The sequence below is a fragment of the Eucyclogobius newberryi genome, unplaced genomic scaffold (assembly GCF_026437365.1).
Source record: "Eucyclogobius newberryi isolate DKJ021-1_F unplaced genomic scaffold, fEucNew1.0.hap1 SCAF_3, whole genome shotgun sequence".
NCBI classification, from domain to species: Eukaryota; Metazoa; Chordata; class Actinopteri; order Gobiiformes; family Gobiidae; genus Eucyclogobius; species Eucyclogobius newberryi.
The window spans coordinates 9,758,599-9,779,612 of NW_027315945.1; the positions used below are offsets into that span (position 1 = coordinate 9,758,599).

At 38.6% G+C, this 21,014-nt stretch overlaps 1 protein-coding gene across 2 annotated transcripts in view; it reads left to right on the forward strand.

Annotated features, from left to right (window-relative positions):
* Nucleotides 1-6,443: 6,443 nt before the first annotated feature.
* Nucleotides 6,444-21,014, forward strand: part of tnfaip8l2b (tumor necrosis factor, alpha-induced protein 8-like 2b) — an 18,892-nt gene continuing 4,321 nt past the window's right edge. Inside the window, exon 1 of one of the 2 annotated variants that reach the window (XM_072460981.1) lies at nucleotides 6,444-6,817. The gene's annotated coding sequence lies outside the window, so the exon portion shown is untranslated. The remainder of the gene's footprint in view (nucleotides 6,818-21,014) is intronic. The other variant, XM_072460980.1, reaches the window with a different exon arrangement.

Here is a 21,014-nt window from a genome sequence, read left to right on the forward strand (position 1 = left end):
TGTTAGCCTCATCACATGGCCTAAGTCATTTTTAAGGTTTTCAGGAATATTGAAAATTGTAGCAATGACGACAGACGGGAAGTGTTTTTTGGATGGACCCAGTCACACCGATCGATGCAGCAGGGTCTGGAAAAGGACTAGACTGAGCAAGATTACATTGGAATAAAACAAAAACCGAATTTGGTCAAAAAATTGTGATAAGACAGTGGTGGAAAGTAATGAAGTAAAATTTTAAAAGTACTCAAGTATTTTTTACAGTGGCTACTTTTTACTCCAATATATTTTTGAACTGGGCTGATAAATAGAAAGTACTTTTCATATGGTTAGAAGTGTTCTTTTTTAGACATTTATGGTGACATCCTGCTGAAAGGCTTTGAGCTCAAGCTTTGAGCTAGCAAAAAATGTATACAGTACATAAAATTCCCTACAAAATAAAACAATTTGACCTTTGTTGACCAAAGATCAGCCCATTTCTTTATCAAAATCACCACATAATGCTTAAATAGCTCTATAAATCTTTTTCTCTTGTGTCTGTACTTTCACTCAAGTAAAAATAACGAGGACCAACACTTTAATTAAATTATAGCAGTTTTATTTATATAGGGATTTTTAGGAGATTGCAAAATATTTTTCAGCCCTACAGGGCAAGGTTGTCATTAGTCCCCCTAGAATTTTGAAAAAAAAAAAAAAACTTCATACTAAGAAAAATATATATGTTTGGTTTAATTAGTTTTCTATGAACTTAAACCAGGAATATTTTGAATATATTTTACATACATATAAAAATCCATTCACCTGCAGTGATACACATTATAGAAAATATTGCCTATTACAGCTTTAACTGCAACACATGCCAACACTCCAAAGGCACCAAACTATATGTTATAACATTTTTCTATATCCACTGTGCAGAAATGTCATTCATTTCTGCTTAACTCTACCAACACATTAGCTACATGCAAAATAAATGATATTTATTATTTAAGTTAAGGAGATCACATGTATTTTCTTAACATAACATTGAATTACTGTCTTTGGGAAAATGTAAGTAAACCATCATGGTCACAGGGTTTACAGAGACCTTTATAAAAATGTATGTATGTATTCACTGACTAATGCTTTCATGATAGCTTCTACTTAAATGATTGAAATAGATGTCTGCTTCTTTGAGCCTTTGGTGGTATGTTCACATGGAGTTCTATTGTCTGCATGTACTGTTTTCTGTATAATAGCATTTATATAAAATTGTCTGTACAGCCATTTCGACTGAGTGTCTTTTTCACTTGAGTGAAAGAATAAAATACTAAAACGCATAGTAAGCTTGAGATGAAAGGAACGCTTCAACCAACACATGTTCTCAGTCAACTTTTAGGTACCTGGAGTAATTTTCTGTTACATACTTTGAGCATTCCCTATTGATGAAGCATGACTCTCTATGCTATGAAGAGACAGAACTGTTCTCCACATAAGCAAATGAAACCAAAAAGTGCTTGGGTTATGTTTGCGCTTGAATGGACTTCACTACAAAGCATCCATCTCTTCATTTCATGTTGTTAACTATATCCATGTGAAAATGCTTTATTCCTGTTGTTTTCAGCATCAGATAGATAATGAAAATGGAAGTCAGGATACTGAAATACAGCAGGTTTGTTTTCTGACATATTATGCATTCTTGTGTCTTTAATTGGCTTTTAAACATGCTTTTGGTCACATTGGGCTAAATATGTCAAATTGTCTTACTTAAAATAAGGTCTACATTTGGAACGCACACCTTATAATTTACAACTCCAATTCATGTATGATTTAAAAAAATTAAAACTTGCACAAAGGAGCACAACACCACTAATCCTCTGCCCATTCAGCGCTGAATCTCCCTGACCTCAACTCACTTATTCTACTCTGAGTCACTTGCTGATAACGGGCTGTAGTGTCACTTTGCATGGTTTCAAAAAATCCCCTGATCTTTTGATGAAAGCCTTTTTAACCTCCCTCCAATTATGTCACAAACCAAACTGATGTCATCTACTTGCAGAGTCAAGATGAACAGGTAAAGCTCTGTCGTTTTTGAACCGACAAACATGCAGAGCTCCTTGCCATGTTTCTTTGTCAAATGTCATCATGCGATAACGGGGAAGCCATCAGGAAACCACTTAAGTACTACTTCCTGCCTGTTGCTACGGAGACAGACCTCGTTGTACACTTGCAGATTAGGGCCGTGAGCTTGTATTTTGCAGCTAATTTCTTGGGCCGGGTGATGTGGGAGGTTGAACAAAGAGGCAGGTGTTGTGAGGTCCGAGTTGCACACGCCTACACTCACTCCAGCTGTGTCCCGCCGCGACCTGTGAACTCAAACATCTGACAACACTTAAGGCTTACAGCGCCCAGAGAGAGGGAACAGCCTTGTAGAGCGGCCTTTCCAATGACGTTACAGTAACAGACGTTCTACAGAGAAACGGTCGTTGATGATATCTTAACTCATACGCCCATAAATAGTAGTGCTGGGTTTGTTTTGTTCAATGCTGTTTTTACCATTTGTTGATTCAGTTGTTTTATCCGTAGGTTTTGACTCACATCGAAGAGTCATTCTCAATCTGCGAATCGACCAATAAATCACTCACACGTCACATTCATACTGGTGGATGAAGTGACTTGCCCAAGGACGCAACAATATGCACTGGTTGTAGATGAGAATGCTGAATCAGAATCAGAATAAGGTTTATTGCCATTTGTCAATGAACAATATTCACAAACATAGGAACTTGTCCTGGTGATTTGATGCAACACAAACAGCAAACATTGAACAATGAATACAAAACAATGAACAATGAATAGCTACCGGATATATATTTAAGAAATAGGTAAGTAAAGTTAAAATAAGGTTAGAAATAGGCATGATATGTACATAAATAAATAGTGCTATAAAAAGTGAACAGTGCAGTGAGTGCAAGGTGCTTAGGCAGTGTTCATGGGTCCAACCATGGAACCATCAACATTCGGTGTGGAATAAAGACCATTGATCGTACACAGCCTAAACGTTGTGTCATTTTAATATAGCCCAGCAAAGAAACTTGAATTCTAAAACAGTTTCAGTTCCTGAATGTTTTTGTCAGTTTGTGACAAGCACACGTCCAGTTTATGTGCGTTTCCTTTTCAAATTCTGTACAGAATGCGAATTCCACCATATTTTTTGTGTTACCATTAATAAAGATTCTGAATTTGACGTTGATTTGACGTTTGAAAGCTGTACAATAATTTGTATTTTTTGTATGTAGTGAGAGTCAATTTGTATGTTCTAGCTCAACTAAGTTCACATGATTAAATACAATTTAACTTTCACTGATGCGGCCTTGCTATTTGCGATTTGTGTGATTTAAGACTTTTTTATAAAATGCTTTTATGATCATTCCAGCGCTAATCACCATGTTAATAAAGTATGCAACTCCGTTCGGTGGCCAAGTGGAGGGCACATATGCCAGGCTCCATGTGCAGTCGGCCACAGTGTTGTGAGTTTGCAATTTGCTGCATGTTCTTTCCTTTCTAATCCTCATTTCACACTACACTGTCCAGTCAAGTCTATGCACTAAAGCCCTGAAAAAGAAACAAAAAAACTTAACCCTTGGTAATGTTTTCCAACAGGGCTCTGGTGTCACTCGTGTGGTGGTGAAAATGCATCATAGCCTATATTGAACGGCACCAGCCTTTAGAATCAGAATTTAGAATAGGGATATTCTGATTACAAACTGGAAGGATCTAGAATCACTAAGACACTGTCACCTTTCAAATGTTTAGTACGGTGGCAGTGATTGCAACAGCAGCAGTTGCTATGCCCTCTTCCAAACCAACCCGGGGCCAGCTGCCTCCCACTGTGCCCTTTAACCCCAAACATCTGACAACAATTAAGGCTTACACAGACATCCATTGGGCCTGCCTAAGTGGCCACCATTGAGATAAATCTGAAGATAAACACTGCGTTGGAGTCACTTCCCCTTTCTAAATGATTCATTGAGTTCAGGGCTTCTGGATGACAGCCATGTTTTTACTCATATAACGGACAGCTAGCCAACGTAGCACGTGTTAGCATTATCTAAGTATGTCAGAGAGATACGGAATCAAACAGTGAGGGTTTTATGGCAGCTACAATGGTTCATTCATTGTAGTGAGTGATTGCTGGCATATTGTAAAAATCATAAAACATTAGAGATTAAGCGTGTTTATATTTCAACACGGAAGGCTGCAAAAAGTAAAAGAAGGTGTTTGGTGCTTGATAGTTGCACTTAAAATATAACCATTTACAGGCTTTATTTATGATATGCAATATGATTAGTGTGAGTTACTATGATACAAACTGTAGCAAAGTTTAGTTAACCAAACAAGGAGTCCATACCACCACAAGGTTAAGACGGTCTTTATTATAATAAGACAGGGGAATCGCATACAAAAAACATTTCACATTGCCAAATATTTTTCAAAATCCAGGGTTTCAGGAGAGTTGTCTGCGGGTCTGTTCTCTAAGAGGAGCGTGGTTGAATTTGAAAACTTTGTCGAGTTGATGATATATTAAGCTTCTTCTTTTTTTTTTTTCAATCAACACTACACTTCTACACTACATTCACTAATATATTCAACAAAAAAGAGAAAATATTTTATATTTCATTACAAATCCAATTGAAATAATAAAGTTAAACAGACAATGCTACAACCATTTAGCAACATAGACACAAGTACATTTATGTAAAATCCCTCCATCCTAGTTCATCTTAGACTGGGCTGGCTATTGTCAACATTTTCTTGTGAGAGATCAACTACCAGTTGCACATTTGGGCGGGGCAGGTGTGTAAGTAAGCTCAAAATCTGTGTGGTGGCCTAAATATTGTGACAAAGAATCATGCAATCATCCTATAGAACGTTACTTAACTGTCGTTGCCTATTACACATTACTTCCACATTACTTCCAGACCATAATGGAATGGATACTACCGGTACATTAAAAAAGTACATTTACATTTTAAGAATTCATTGCACAATTTTCTGTGTACATCAAATTGAAGGTGCAAAATATTAACACTTGAACCAATAAATATTTGCCAATGAATTAACACTTTCAAATGACAGCACACAGATCACATGTATTTCTGATTATTTTACGTCTTTATAGTGAAGATTTACAGTTTGCTTTGTACTTTCTATAACAAGTAGGCTGGGGCTAAATTACTTAAAGTAATTAATAGGCATTATATTTCCTGAAGTGATCTGTCAGCTTCAAAGTAAGTAGTTTACAGCATCGGGTTAGCTTCAGTGTGTAAAACTGGTTGATGGGAAATGTATCTAATGTAGTTTTAAAGTGTATCCCATTTTTTAGGATTTTAAGGCCCAATATATTTATTTGACAGGTTAGCTGTAGCATGAAATGGTGAGAGAGAGGATTGGCGACATTCAGCAAACAGTTGGGGCTAAGGTGATGACAGCAGTTTTGGGAAGAACACTTTGAAAATGTGAAAATGTATTTAGTTACAGAATACATGCATTTTGTAACTGATGCTGTAAGACTTTACAGTCAGAGTACTGTATTCTGAATACTTAAAATGTTAATGTTAATAGATTTTAGGAAAGTGAATGTATTCAAAAAAACACCAAATGAAAGGTAAATGTACCAAAATACAGTGACTCAAAATAAGCATACTGAATATGTATGTATTTAGTTCCTTTCTTCCTACCACTGAGTAACAACCCTATAGTGTATGTGCAACGCCTTAACAGTGTTAGAATTATACAAAACATGCAGTGTAACACATTACTGTGAAAATACTGTTATGTTACAAACAAAATATTAGTTACTTGCAACACCAACAACAATTGGAAAGAAAGCATAGCCATATTTGCAAGTGTAAGTCTGTACACAGCTTAAACAAGTCGTAGTAAATGTGAAAAACCCAGAGTCGACTTCAGATCCTCACCTCAAAGGCAGAGATAAGGATATGTTGTCGTAGTATGCCTTTTTGAGACAATATAAACTACTTTAACATTTTAGATGTAACTAGTTATTACTAACTTTAACCACTACACCACCAGCAAGCATTGTCGTTGCTAACTTTATTTGCATTCAACACCAAAGCAACAGTCACTAACAGCCATACGGCATTTCATAAAGAAAACAATGCTAAATCTATTACCAAACCATTAGTAACCAAAACAGAGCTGTCACCGTTAGCATTAGCGTCACCTGCGTCTCACGTTGCACCACATGGCTACTAGCTTGTTTAGATTCTATTCAAACAAACAGGCAGGCGTGGGGCGGGACGTAGCCTACCGCGCACCGTGCACTGACAGGAGCTGCATTCCAACCTAGGTGAACACAATAAAAGGACTTTAACCGCTCCCCTTTCACAGGCTCTGTCACTGGATTACACACAAATTCTTTCTAGTCTTTTTTTCTTTTGCAGAGGCAGCAGGCTACGTTAGCAATACGGAGAGTGAGAGCACACGCGCACACGTTCTAGCAAAAAAAAAAGTCACAAATAGTTTCGTTTTTGAATTTGCGAGGGAAAAAAAACACAAAACCTCATGGGACAGAAGTGAGTGAGCGAGAGAAGCAAACGGGGTGTGCCGTAGCAATTTAGTTCCTCAAGGAAGTACAAGTGAACATTATCTTGAGACAGTAGCAGTGTGCACTGACAGACGCGTGCGGCTGGAGGGTTCAACATTGGAGTTTTTGCGTACCTGAAAAAGAAGATGAAGACATCGTAAATAATCAGCTGTAAACACGTAGGGATTTAGTGGTATCTGATCAACAAGGAGGGAGGGGGACTCATCGGAACAGGTAAGATACTGAATTATTGTTTTTGATGCACAGTATCTTTGGCTGAATTTTTATGTTATGTAACATTTTTGCTAATGTATGGGCTACTGTGATATCACAAATATCAAAAGGCCTAGAAAGGACTGCTAAAATGACAATGTAAGCATGTTTGGAGCTGTTTTTAGTTATTATTTAGTTAATAAATGCATATTACCTTCTACCATAGCTTTTAGTGACATGAAATAATAACTAGTTGAACATTTGAACTCTGAATTTTCCCTGTTGAAGTGGAATATCTCGTACACAGCAATTCAACTGTTAAAACCATGTACCGCTAGTACAACTCCAACTCGGACATCAACTGATCATGTCAATCTGTTTTTATATTTGGTCTAATAATATACTTCAGTACAGTAATACTGGAATATTTTTAATTACAGTTTCGTTTTTGACATTGTCAATTTGCAAATCATCAACACAACCTTTGTATTTCCATAAAAACAAAGTTAAAGAAGTGTAAAGACCTCCACTTCCCCATTAAGTTGGGAGCTATGTACTAAAAGTCATGCTGCAACAAGCTCATGGACAGATGTAGCACTCAAAGTTTGCTGACTAGAATGACTCAATCTGGTCCCAGCAGACGCGCTCATGTTGACTGGCCAGCTTTGATTCAGACCAAAGCCAGCAGATGAGAAGGCAAGAAAAAGAAACCTTGCAGTATCGAGGAGCAAACCCAAGGTTTTCAGCATAGGCCAACTGTTGAGTGTTTCACTTCCCCTTTGCGACATCATAGGAGGGTGGCAGACTTGAGCAATCAGATTAAAAAGTGAGTTGTGTAATGCTGCTGCAACAACATTACATCGAACACTTTGTTATTAATGTTTTGCTCTAACCATTAAAAAAGTATGCTATTCACAGTGAAAAAGTAATATGTCACAGCAGAATATGCTCCAGAAAAATGTTGTATGGGTTTCTAAGTTATGTTCATATTTCAACATCAGTAGTTTCTTAACTGGGCGAGTAAAGAATAAATAGATTTGCCAATAAATATGATTATTTTAACCATTGGATGATGCAAACTCAGACAAACCAAATTATGTAACATTTTTGCAGCGACAAACTGAGCAAATGATGCTTGGAGCTTGATTGTCTGTCATTGTCTGACTCCATCGCCTCCACAGACATTGTTGATTCGGCCCTCAGAGGCGACTGTTGTTGTGATTTTGGGCCTTACAAAAATAAATTGATTTGATCTGATTTGATTGGCAAAAGCTGAAGTCATTAGTAACAAACCAGCATGTGTCAACTCGAGTGGCAGTAAATTCAGTTTCGTAGCAAGATCAATCGTGTGACAAAAAGATAAGTTAGCATGTGTTTGTTTACATTATGATCAGGCTACAGATGTTCTACATTGTAGTTTTACGACTGGGGTTCATTGTCACTAAGCATTGTTCTATGTTGCCAAAGCAGCTATAGCTGTTTCACGTTACGTGACAGAAACATTCTGTGAAGTATTGGATTTTGTAGCGTCCACTTGATTTTAAATAATGTATTTGAAAAATATGGTCTAACGTTACAATTTAGTTAACTACAATTGTTTACTGATTCCAGAATTCAACCTTATTGTATGCAAAGTATTGATTTTGTTCTGGATTAGCACATGATCATGTCACGTATACTAACAGTAGGTCATCAGTGTTCAGAGAACTTGATAATGTCTTGAAGCATCTTTGCTAGCTAACACAGAACATTGTCAACAGGATAAACAGTGACATTATCTCTCCTTTAATAAACCTTTTTTGCATTCACATTTGCCTTTCTTGCATTGTCCTCTCAATACCTTTTTTTTTTTTTTAATCATGTCTGGTCTGGAACCTTCTCATTGTTCAGTCTGATCAGACAAGGGCCCCCTGGAGCCCTGCCCTGGAGCCCTCCCCTGTCGCTGGGGCGTGCCCTGCCTCAGGTCTGCCTCTGGCAACAGCCCTGGTAACCACACAGCAGCAATCTAATACAAGATTGTTAAATCCACCTGGAGACATATTGTGTCAAATTGACTACAGCAGTTTACTTTGAATTGCACTTTGAATTGCCTTGTGTATGAATTGTAAACTTGACTTGCCTTTATTGTCCTGTGAAGTTCAGAAAAATGATCGGAGGATGAATTGTTCAATGAAACCAAGAAGGGCTCTTGAAGACTATTATGCCGTCACCACGGAGCAGCTACCTTAACATTAGCCTAGCTGCTAATTATTGATTTCAGAATGATACAAAGACATGCTTTCTGTGCCCCAAACCTGATTGTATTGTTCAACAAGGTGTCAGCTAATCCTAGTGTTCCAATGTAAAGTGAATTAGCTGGACGAGGTTATCCATTAATTTATCTTACTTCAAGCTAGAGAAATTACAATCAATGCAAGTGTCCAAAAGTTCAAAAAAAAAAACCTTCTTTTTCTTTTCCAGACATGTGGTCAATCAAATACTTTTCCTGAACACTTTGGAATCTTAGCATTTTCGTTTACAAGGGGAACCACATGTCCAATAAAGCCCACACTATGTGCACCTCCAGATGAGCACAAGTGCGTACATGTACACGGAGAGGCTGAAGTCAGCTGAGGAATGCTAAATATTTACCCCCTGTCTTTTCAAAGCTACTCCAATCACTGTCCATTAACTGCATGGTTCAAATGTTAGCCACTGCTGAGACAATAGAACACATAATGCCTCAGAAAAAAGCTAGTATAGTAATAACAATAGCACTAAAGTTGGCATTAAATACATTTAACATTTTATGAAAAGCAGGTGGAATGGTGAGTCAAAAAGTAATATTCAACCCATCCTTCCACTACAGGACAACCTGTCAGGAGTGATAGGTGCCAGTTGAACTGTGGCCAGGCCCACTTCATATCTTAAGTCAGAGTCCTGGTGGTCAAGACGAGCAAGAGAATTAGTCTTATTTTGCATGAGGGAACCAGAGTACCTGAAGAAATAAGCAGAACATGCAAACTCACACGTTACCCAATATATACACACTGTACACAATATTCAATACATGTGTAAGCTCAGTAAATGTATAACCAGTAAACCATTTTTATAGGCTAACTACAAAATCCACAACTAAACACATACATCCTGGGGTAAGTTATGCTGTCCCTGTGGGGAAAGGGTCCTTGATGTTACTGCGACAGGAGTAGTGTGTCACTGCAGTACTGCACACATACAGGAACACCCCGGAGCATAAGAACTGAAGCTGTGTATAAATTGGTTGATTGTTAGGTTGTAAAATAATGATAATGCATTAGTCTTATATAGCACTTTTCCAGACGCCTAAAGTCGCTTTACAATTTCATGCACTATTCATCCACTCCACACTCAGTGGTGGTAAGTCACTCTTTTAAGTTTTTTTTAGACTTACAAAAGTGAGGCTGCCAATCTGTACCACCGGCCCCTTCGAACGCCATCACTCACACCACATTCATACCAGGCAATGTGGGTGAAGTGTCTTGCCTAAGGACACAACAACTGTTTGCACTTACTTTTTAAATATAAATGAAGACTAATATGTGCTGGTGCCTGTGTTGTCAAGAATTGTGTTAGTACTCCATCTACTGACATCAGAGGGAATTACCACGGGGGAAATAGACAAAAGCTAAATGCTTGACTTGACATGCCAATACAAGCACACATTTATAATGAATGGGATCTGAAATGCTCAGAAAGAGTCTGCGGATGATTTATGGCTCTAAAAACAGCACAAGAGACCTCCAGATCTCTACCTATGAAGCCACAAAACCAGGACATTCAGAACCAATTGTTTTTGTACGGCTCAATCAATAGTACTGTATGTGTCTTTTAAGTTCTTTTCTGAAATGTGAACCTTAGCAGCAAATCTACCACACATACATTGCACTATAAGGCTTTATAATTGTTATTTCAATTGTGGCTCTATTCAATAACAAAAATGTTGTAATCGAAAATACAATGAATTACTGTCTGTTCCAAATGTTATGTGCACTCATTCTGGCACTTAAAACCTGGAGCAGTGTTACTAAATATGTTATGCGCCATACTGTGTAGACGTAACTGTTTCAAATACTTTCATTATGAGCCAAATGATCATGATTATTATTTGTAATATAATCGAGAAGCTCTACATTGCACCCAAAGACACTGCATCCATTTATTTCGCCGCGTGGTGTTGTTTGTTAATGAAAAACGACTGCTTCCTAAAAAAAGACATTCAAAACAAAGTGGAAAACCCTAATCTCCAGCTGAGTACTTACATTAGGCTTTATCTGATGATTGCAGACTGTATGCCTGTCCCTTAAATCCCTGTAGTCTCTTTAGCAAATAAATGAGACGCGCGCATGGGTCTGAAATAGCTAACATGCTGCTCCACAACCATTATCTCCGTTAAGGGAAATTAATCTAATGAATGTTTCTTAATTCCCAACAGGGATCTTCCGCTTTTGTAAAACCCGTTTGCGTCGTGACACTCGCTCAAATGGATGGCAGTGCATTTGAAATTGGAATGGAGAAATGTCCCATAAAAGGGCCTGTTTGTTCCTTATGGATGAGGCCGTTGGGATGTTCAGGAAAAGGATTAGGGAAAAAGGAGTCTATTTGCATGATAAGGAAGTCAGCGCTGTTATCACATTCCAGGGTTGACATTGCTGATGGAGCGTTAGTCAAATTCAAGTTGAAATTTGATGAATGACGTAAAGCTCGTGTTCAAAAAGCCATGAAAAGTGTCTCGTAGCAGATCCAAAGCTATGTAGCCGTTAAATTGAGTAAAGTCTGAAACGGTGGGGCCAAAATGTACAGAAAGGAGGGCCGCACAATTATTTCATGAAGAGCCACTGATAGATACTTTAACCAGAAGAGACAAATTTGCGAATAATAGTTTATTGCAGTGAAGGCATGAACAATGAACTTTTTGCAAGAAAAAAGGGTTGTTTGCGAAGAAATAGCAGAGTTTGAGTGCTGGGTAACCCTTCAGGATCTTGATCATGTGTATCTAGCAGGACATTTCGATTGATGATAAAAAAAAAAAAAGCATGGTCCACGAACTGAACACTTGCTATTGTGAGTGCTAACTTCTGACGGGATTTTCTGGCCTAAAGGCTTTATAAGACAGACTGCTTATAGAATGAAATGGGGGAAGAGAGTGGGTAGAGACATTTGTCAGCTGCTGTTGGTTCTGACTAAACTCAAACTTCATATCAGGAGATATGTGTCCTTTGTCAAAAGGACACAATTTTGAGCTTTTAACCTTGTTGTAACATTGTTCCCTCATCACAAACACACACTTGTTTGATGAATCCTGTTTACGAGGTAATCTTGTCTGCCCCTTTCTTTGCACCTCACAAAACACACCCTTCCAATTTCACAAACTTGCGACGTCGAAAGTAGAGCTCCGGGATCTTCTGCACTGTTTTTAAGTCCATAAATCATCACAAGAAATATTTCCGCATTGTAATTCCCTAAAGTAAAAGTACTCACAAGCATGTTAAAAGCCAATCACAAATAGAGTGTAATATAGTGTCCTTTAAGATTGCCACATTCCCAGATCTTAATTGAACTGTGAGCGTTGAACGAACCTTCAGAGAAACAACTCAGCTCTAAGTGTAATTATCGTAACAGCAACACCCCAAACAGCAGCCTGAGCCGTCTCCCATCAGAAATAAACCCATCGAGGTGGGCATTGCCTTTAGCTTTCCCATGTTTCCCTCACTGATGCATCAGCAGCAGCAGCAGCAGCAGCAGCAGCAGCAGCAGCAGCAGCAGCAGCAGCAGCAGCAGCAGCAGCAGCAGCAGCAGCAGCAGCAGCAGCAGCAGCAGCAGCAGCAGCAGCAGCAGCAGCAGGCATGGACCTGTCTCAGCTATGCAGCTATGTGCTCATCACAGGCACTTGTCCACACAGGCTGAGGCGGCCCTGGGTGCTCTGAATTACACCAGGACTATGTGTAGGTTAGTTTGAGAATGAGGCTATAGGTTGCTGTGGGGGAAGTTAACACACGAAGCAGGAAGAAGCAGAGGAAACAGCTGCCGAGATACCTGCCTGTGACACGATTGTGGAAACTGTAGGTAGTTGTAAACACTGCATCATTTTAAAGGAGACCGAAATGCAAAATCAACTTTAACGAGTCTTCAAACTTGTTATAACGGTGTTCTCTCAACAGTAACTTTCTCACAGTTGCATTTTCATTGATTCCTGCATGTTTGAGTCATCCTGTATTGTCATGCATTTGAGGAAAGAGAGATCAGAAAGGTTCTGTTTTCACCTAACCCGTATCTCCACCCACTTCTCTGTATTTTGTGGTGATTGTTTGAAAAATGAAGACTCAAAGTTACATGTAGAGTTCTGAAATGTCACTTTTCAAAAACAAAAACCCATACAAATGAAAATCCACCGCTTGTTACGATAAAATGTCGCTAAGACGAGGCGGTGCTTATCAGATCTACAGTTTTGAACAGGAAGTCAATGGACCTGTTTCTATTACTATCCAATTTTATTTGTTCTCATTAGAACCAAATTAAATTATCCATTTATTGTATAATTTATTGTCTAGCGAGTCTTTAAATTGATCTCATTTCACACAGGAAATAGTCAAAAATATTCTTTCAATATCTGAACTCTGCTCCAAACCACATGATCTTATTGACAGAGAATTGGCTGTAGACAATCAATAGATTGATGGAAATTATTGGATTTAATTCAGCAATCTAAAGAAAACTTGGGAAACAAAAGTGGTAATTGTAAAAATGTGTGACCATTTGGAGCGGTGAAGTGTGAGATTGCTTAAGAATTCAGTGAGAATGCAAACAGAGCAATTTTGCAATTCATATAAAAGTCCTATTACATTTTGTTTCATCCCAGAGTGTTTGATTTGACTGAAAATAAGTGTGTTACAGCTTTCTTTTTATATTTGACATGCTCAGCAGCTTGATAGTTTACTTTGATCAGATGTGGACAAAAAGGAACAAATGAAGAAAAAGCTGAGGACATCGTCTCATCGTAAAACTAGTGTTTAATGGACTGGAGTGAGTAAAGTGTTGTCCCGATACTGACAATCCAAACACAATTTCAACAAGAAAGAAATGGCTTGATAAATAATACTGTTTTCAATACAACACAAACAGAAAAGATTATTTTTTTCTAGTTCAAGGTCATTCGAAAACTGTTCACAAAAGATCAAATTGTGCCATGTTAATGGGATTTATTAAAGTATCCCTACTTCTAATGAGCGTCTAGTTTCAATACTTGTTTTGGTATTGCTTAGTATTTGATTTTCAATACTTTAGACAACCCTACCAGGACGTTTCTGGGCAAATGATGCATGTTATAGCATATTATATTCAGGCTTTTAACAAACCTATTCTGCTCTACAAAGTTAAAGAACTGTTTATTTTGTCCAAATTGTTCTAACCCCAAAACAGCTCATTTCACATGTTTTATTTGGTGACAAAGTTGTATGGCTCTCTGTGTTCCGTTTTTAAGAAATGTTCAATTTGCAGTCGTTGATACAAAAGAAAAGCACAGTAATTGCCGCTCAGAATGTTCTAATAATTAATTCAGAGGCAGATACAGCACACGGGCAAATCATACTGGAGAGCATTTTTTCTTTAACTCCTGAATGGGACAACACACAGCCTTGAAAACCTGAACATGTCTTACTCATTACACTCTAAAATAGCAGTTGAGCACATAAATACTTTTCTATTACTGTACCTCTGACACACACACAGGGGGCGACGTTGAAGCCAGTTTTCTCGGTTTCATATTCTTACTGTGAATGGCACTGTTGTGTTTTCGATCGTATATTTAATGAGAGGTAAATGAAGTTGTTTTGACAGAGGGAGTAAACAGTAGCCCGTGTAAGGCGGCGCTGATGACCTCCCAGGGGCTTTCTGAGCTGGAGTCTGGGTCAGTGGAGAAATGATCCAACTGCAGCCTCTTCCATGGAGCTGTTCCCCTGTGGCATTACATCTTCAGGTGCTTAAAGCAAACACATCGATTAGAGCCTCGGGTGTGTGTTGCGTGTGCTATATTTATCCGTCCATGACTCCAATAAGAAACCATGCCCACCCAGATAAATAACAAAAACACTTTAGAGAGCACGCCTCTGCTTGTCTTTGGTTTCGTTCATATATGTTTGCGTAATCCTGCATTTTCACTCTGTCTCGTTCACATAATGTACACAAACGCATGATATAGTATCCATGTCTTTGTTGTCGATAGGAGTGATTGTTTTTAGCCTTCTTTAATGTGTCCCGCGCATATAGCAATAGCGGACTTTTACCTGTTTCAGAGTTCAGATGGCAGTGATTGACAGGTGGATTAGCCAATCAGAGACGTGCATGGTCTGTTAGTATCAAAACGAACATGTCTGCTTATGTCTGCTTACGGGGGGGAAAAGAAAGGGAAAAAATATCACAGGGACAGAAAATTTGCAAAACAGCGAATTTCTGCCGACTCAATGAGATGACAGAAGTTTGATTTTGTTCTGAAGGATAGATCATGAGCTCCTCCGTTTCACACGCTTCACGGAAATAAACTAATCTCAGAAATCTCGCTGCACGGCTCCGATTGAGAGAATGGTGATCAGACTTTTCGCACAAATTGAGGTGTGCAGTCCAGAGCCCCCTGCAGGCTTGGGCTCATCATTTGTACCATTTCTCACCCATGTCTTCAATTTCCACCCTCAAAAGAACATTTACCCGTGACTTTGTAACGTCTGGTTAGCTCCACTGATGTGCATTAGTGATCTATAAGGAAACATGGCTCCCTGAAGGTTAAAGCCAAAACTACTGGAGCGCCCCCTGTTCACCCCCTCACACCAGATCTCCCCCCTCCTTAGGATTTCATAACAACACATACCTGCCCTTCAACATGGCACCACTTAACCTCCAGCCACTGTGCAGCCGGTGGTGGCCAATAAAAGAGGCATTGTGTGGTAATCAGGTGTGAGAACGGTGCGCTCCGGTGAGGCGGGCAGATGAGTATCTAAATGAGCTTTAGAAGGGCACGCAGAACCACTTCACTTTATTGGAATTCATGTACCAGTGAAGGAGTAAAGTTAATGATAATAAAGAAATATAATATTAAGGTAATTGGTTGAGAAGTAGGACAAGCACTTATGATTTTGGGATCTAATTGAGATTTTTCAGACAAATATGGCTATGGCAGTAAGATTTGCAGTTTATTCACATTTTAAATATCCAGGAGAAATGAGAATTAGACTGAACTGTGTCTATGGACTGACAATCACATGTTTGTACATCTAAACTGCAGTTAATTTGTTATTTTACATACAGAATAGGACAGGATGTTTTGTTGTTTGTAGAGGAAATTGTTGTGGGCCTACTTAAAAAATTTAAACTTTTGTAATTTGCCAGTTGCGTCAATTAAAATTGCGATTTCGATTAAATTGTAATTCATCATGCAGCCCTAATGAGGAGTAAACTTTTACAGTCACAAAAGAGAAAAAACATTCTCGGAAAATAGGTTCCTAAAGTATGTTGAAATACACTTTAAAGTACACATACAAACATTTACAAAATATTTTTCCCTCAAACATACTTGGATTTAGTTGTATTTAGCTTCATTCATACTTTTTTGTGAGGTTGTTCTATCTGAGTGCTGAGAAATCACTACGTTTCAATAATTCCTGGATGGTGACGGACTAAAAACCTTAAAGTTTCTGGGCAGCTTTTAAATCCATAAACCGCAGTCAAATCAAAAACATGGCTCCATTAGCATAGCATTCACACTGCCTTTGTTTATTCCCACTGCTGACAGCAAAGGGGAAATTGGAAATTGAGGTGTCATTTTTAAAGTGCATTTTCCAAATTAATGTAGATTATTTTCCCACTGATCTCTTCAACATGTCACTTAGCAACTGTACAGTGCCTCACAAAGTACCTAAGAAAACACCTGTGACATGTTTGAATGATAATCGATCATGTGGCCCTCATATCTGTTCTAATGAAGACTTTTGAGTGCCTGGTGCTGAAGTTCATTAGAAGTCAGATTGCAGTGTCTGTGGACCTGCTCCAGTTTGCACACAGACAGAATAGGAGTGTCGGAGATGTCACTGACTTGGACACTTCTAAATGTTCTGCCAGAATGCTGCTTGTTAACTACTGCTCAGCGTTTAATTCACTTCTTCCAGCTAAACTCAGGACTCTTGGTTTGAGCGATGCCATTTGTAAATAGTCAGATCAAAAAAAGTTAAAATGAATGTTTCTCTGATGAAGCTTTGTGAGCACTGGGAGCCCTCAGGGGTGCATTTTAAGTCACATTTGTGTTATTTATTTATGTATTTACTTTTGCACTTAGGCCAGACCTGGGCATTTGTGGCCCCAGGGGCAAGATGTGGCCCTCGGGGCAAGATGTGGCATGTTTTAATCCGGCCCCTAGAAAGATTTTAGTTTCTATTTTTTAACTGCTGTAACAGCTGTCTGCACTTGTATCCTTAATAAAGATGATATGAAATAAATTAAATAATAGATTCAATAGCCTATATTTGACAGAAAAGTGATATATTCTTTGATTATATTTATTATATATATATATATATATATAATATCTATAATCGAATATTTAATATATATAGATTTTATTTGTTTCACACCAAAGATCGCAGCCCTCCACTACTTGCCTGGATTCTAATATGGCCCTGGGAGGAAAACAATTTCCCACCCCTGCTCTATACATGTGACTGTGTTGCTTCCCATGATAGTAATCCAGTTAAATATGCTGACGATACTCCAATCATTGGTCTCATCACTAAAAACGATAAATCCTCGTACAGAGCAGAGGTACAAAATGTTGTTGAGTGGAGTAAAGAAAACATCTTATCTTACTTCTGAACACTTCCAAAACATGTGAACTTCATCTTCCTATCAAAACCGCTGAATCTGAAGTACAAATGGTGAAAGAGTGCAATTTTCTTTGTCTGACACTGTCACAAGTAACATTGTGAAGAAGGCTCATCTGTCTCTCTTCTTTTTGCACAAAAAAGACTTTGCTGAACTTTAGTTGTTGCACCATTGAAAGTCTTCATGTTGGCCGTATCACTATGTGGTTCAGTAATATTACATCCAAATAGAGAAACACTTTAAACAATGTAGGCGCTTTACAAGTGCAAACTTTTGAACCGGGCCCTTTGAATCATTCACTCTGAGCACCCTGTTTGAACTTCTCCCTTCAGGAAGACAATATCATTCTATCACGAGCTTGAGCAATGCACTTTAACTTTTAGGATCTGGCACTTTACTAGAGTTCATTAGTAAAAATCATATTAACGTAACTTGTTCTGGACAAATTGAGCTTTTTTGCACATGTCGTTGCAGTGTGTTTTTTAACCGAAAAGGGCAAATAAACTAAACTATCAGAATAAGAAAATGTTTATTGCATATGTATGTAATGTAATGTATATTGTTTATTGTTTATTACAGAATTCACAAACATAGGAGCTTGCTTTGGTGATTCGGTGCAACATAGAACTATATGTGAAATACTAATCCCAAGGTGACCAAAAGCTGGTCTAAAAGCTGATTAAAGCCAAAATGACGTCCACTTCAGTTTACCAGGTGTCTCTCAATAACACTAGAGCCTTATGATTCAAATGTAATGTAATTAAGTAAAGTTAATTGTGTATCGCCTGTCTAGTATTATTATGTGAGAATTATGCAGCTTTTTTAAATTCCTCTTTTTATTTTTGTAGAAAGCAACTTCTTGTTTCTTGTTTAAGGAAGTCGTTATTTTGGCCAATCACAGACAGTATGTTTCTGAGTGCATCCTTTCCGTATTATTTGTATATTTAGGCCCGAGCCCCAGCAGGGCGGAGGGCCTATTGCTCAGACAGTTGCTCAGACTGTCTGAGCAAACATGCGGGCGCAGCCCGCATGTTTGGTACCCCGTCGCCCCTGGCAAGTACAGTGAACTAGCCCATGCCGAAGGCATGGATCATGCATACTTACTCCTGCTATGACAGAAATAGTCAACAATGAGTGAATGGGCGTAGCCCATTCACTCATTGTTGACTTCACACTTTAACAAACTCCTCCCAGGGCAATAGCTCGATCAAGTTCATATTTGGGGAAAATCATCTACACAAACGGGGCATCAAAAGTTATCCATATTTTGATTTTAAGTGCTACGGTCTCTGTGCCGTGGAGCTGCAAATATACTGTCACAAATGGGAAAAACGCCAAATCCTTGAAATGTTCACATTTACGCTTCACACTTTAACAAACTCCTCCTAGTGCGTTTGGCCCACCGATCTCAAAATCGGTGTATCTCCTCTAGACAAGTGGGGCATCTAAAGTTATTCAAATTTTATGGATACCATTTACGGTCTCTGTGCAGCTGAGCCGCAAACTTTTCGCAGAATTTGGACTATTTGGCCTTCAGAGTGACCTATAAACAAGAGTTTTTCCAAATGACATGACATTTTGCACACAATTCTCATTTGCCATCCCCAAATTAAAAGTATGGGAGCCAAAGTCATATTTTGTAAAGCATAGCCGTAGCAATGACAGAAACATCCCATGTTATCCCTATGGGGAAACCGCAAAATCTCTAAAATGACCACATTTTTACACTTCACACTTTAACAAACTCCTCCTAGGGCGATTACCCGATCAAGTTCATATTTGGGGAGAATCATCTACACAAGCGGGGCATCAAAAGTTATCCATATTTTGATTTTAAGTGGTACGGTCTCTGTGCGGTAGAGCCGCAAATATATGTCACAAATGGGAAAAACGCCAAATCCTTGAAATGTTCACATTTATGCTTCACACTTTAATGAACTCCTCTGTGGGCAATAGCTCGATCAAGCTCATATTTTGGGAAAATAATCTACACAAGCGGGGCATCAAAAGTTATGCATATTTTTATTCCAAGTGTCACGGTCTCTGTGCGCTGGAGCTGCACATTTGACCAACATTTGTGTTCATTTGCACTGGTTAAGCACAGCATTGAACATGTACAATGTGTCGCTGTCTTAGTTGTGTCTTAGCGCCATCTCTGTAAAATGCAGAGAGCAGAGTCGGAAGGCCGGCGGCCCGCGAGGGCCGTTGGATGCCGCTTGCGGCTTTAATTAGTTATTGAATTTCTTAAGAATTAGTCATCCAAGATTTTTGCTCATTTTGTATGTCATTTGTGTGTCGTTTTGTTGAAATGTTTATTCTGAAGACATTGTAAATAAATAGAGGTTTTGCACGTTAGTCCCACAATAACTTCAGCTCTTACATGAAATATTTGAAAAAGTAAAGCAGAGTTCTGAAACATATTGATGACATCAAAGGGAGACTCAGAATTGTGTCTAAAAGTTTTGCACAATTTAATTTTCTGACTCTTTATACTCTGACTCTTCACACATGAATAAATAAAATAAAGGCGTTCTCCTGGACATTACAGGAGTTATGGTTGTAAAAGTAACAGTTATGGAATTTATTCTTATCTATTTTATTTACTTTTTTTTGTTGGACAAAAAACAACAACAAAGAAACTAGAAAATCTGCAATGCTGAAGCCATTGCTGTAGTGTCTGCGTCTCTCCCTCTCCCCCATCTCCCCCTCTCTCCCCCTCCCGTGTGTTGGTGTGTATATCTCTCTCCCTCTCCCTCCCTCTCTCTCTCCCCCTCAGTATACAATTATATAATTAGAGTATATATATTGCATCGATGTATATAAAACACAAGATAATCTTACCTGTTGTTGACAGAGATCCCAAACTACTAAAGAATAAAGCCTAAAGAATAAAGTCTCCTCTCCCCCTCTCTCTCCCTCCCTCCCTCTATCTCTCTCCCTCTCTCCCTCCCCCCCTCTCTCCCCCTCTCCCTCCCCCCCTCTCCCCCCTCTCCCTCTCCCCCCCTCCCCCCCCTCTCTCTCTCACTCACTCTCTCTCTCGCTCTCTCTCGCTCGACTGGCTCCGTCATAAAATTCTAAAGTCTAAAAAATAAAGCCCAAAGAATTCCGCAGACACTCATAATGCCCAAATTCATCTAAATGGGGGAAAAAGTACAAATACTTTTGAAAATTCTGCAAAAAGTACGTAATAGCACACATACTACTGTGAAAGCGATCGTAATGAGGTATAACATGTTGAAATCGGTTGAAGCGTTAAGGAGTTGAAACTGGCTAAATGGAAAATCATGGAAAATATAATACTCCATGGAGTGTCTGCGTCTCTCCCCCCATCTCCCCC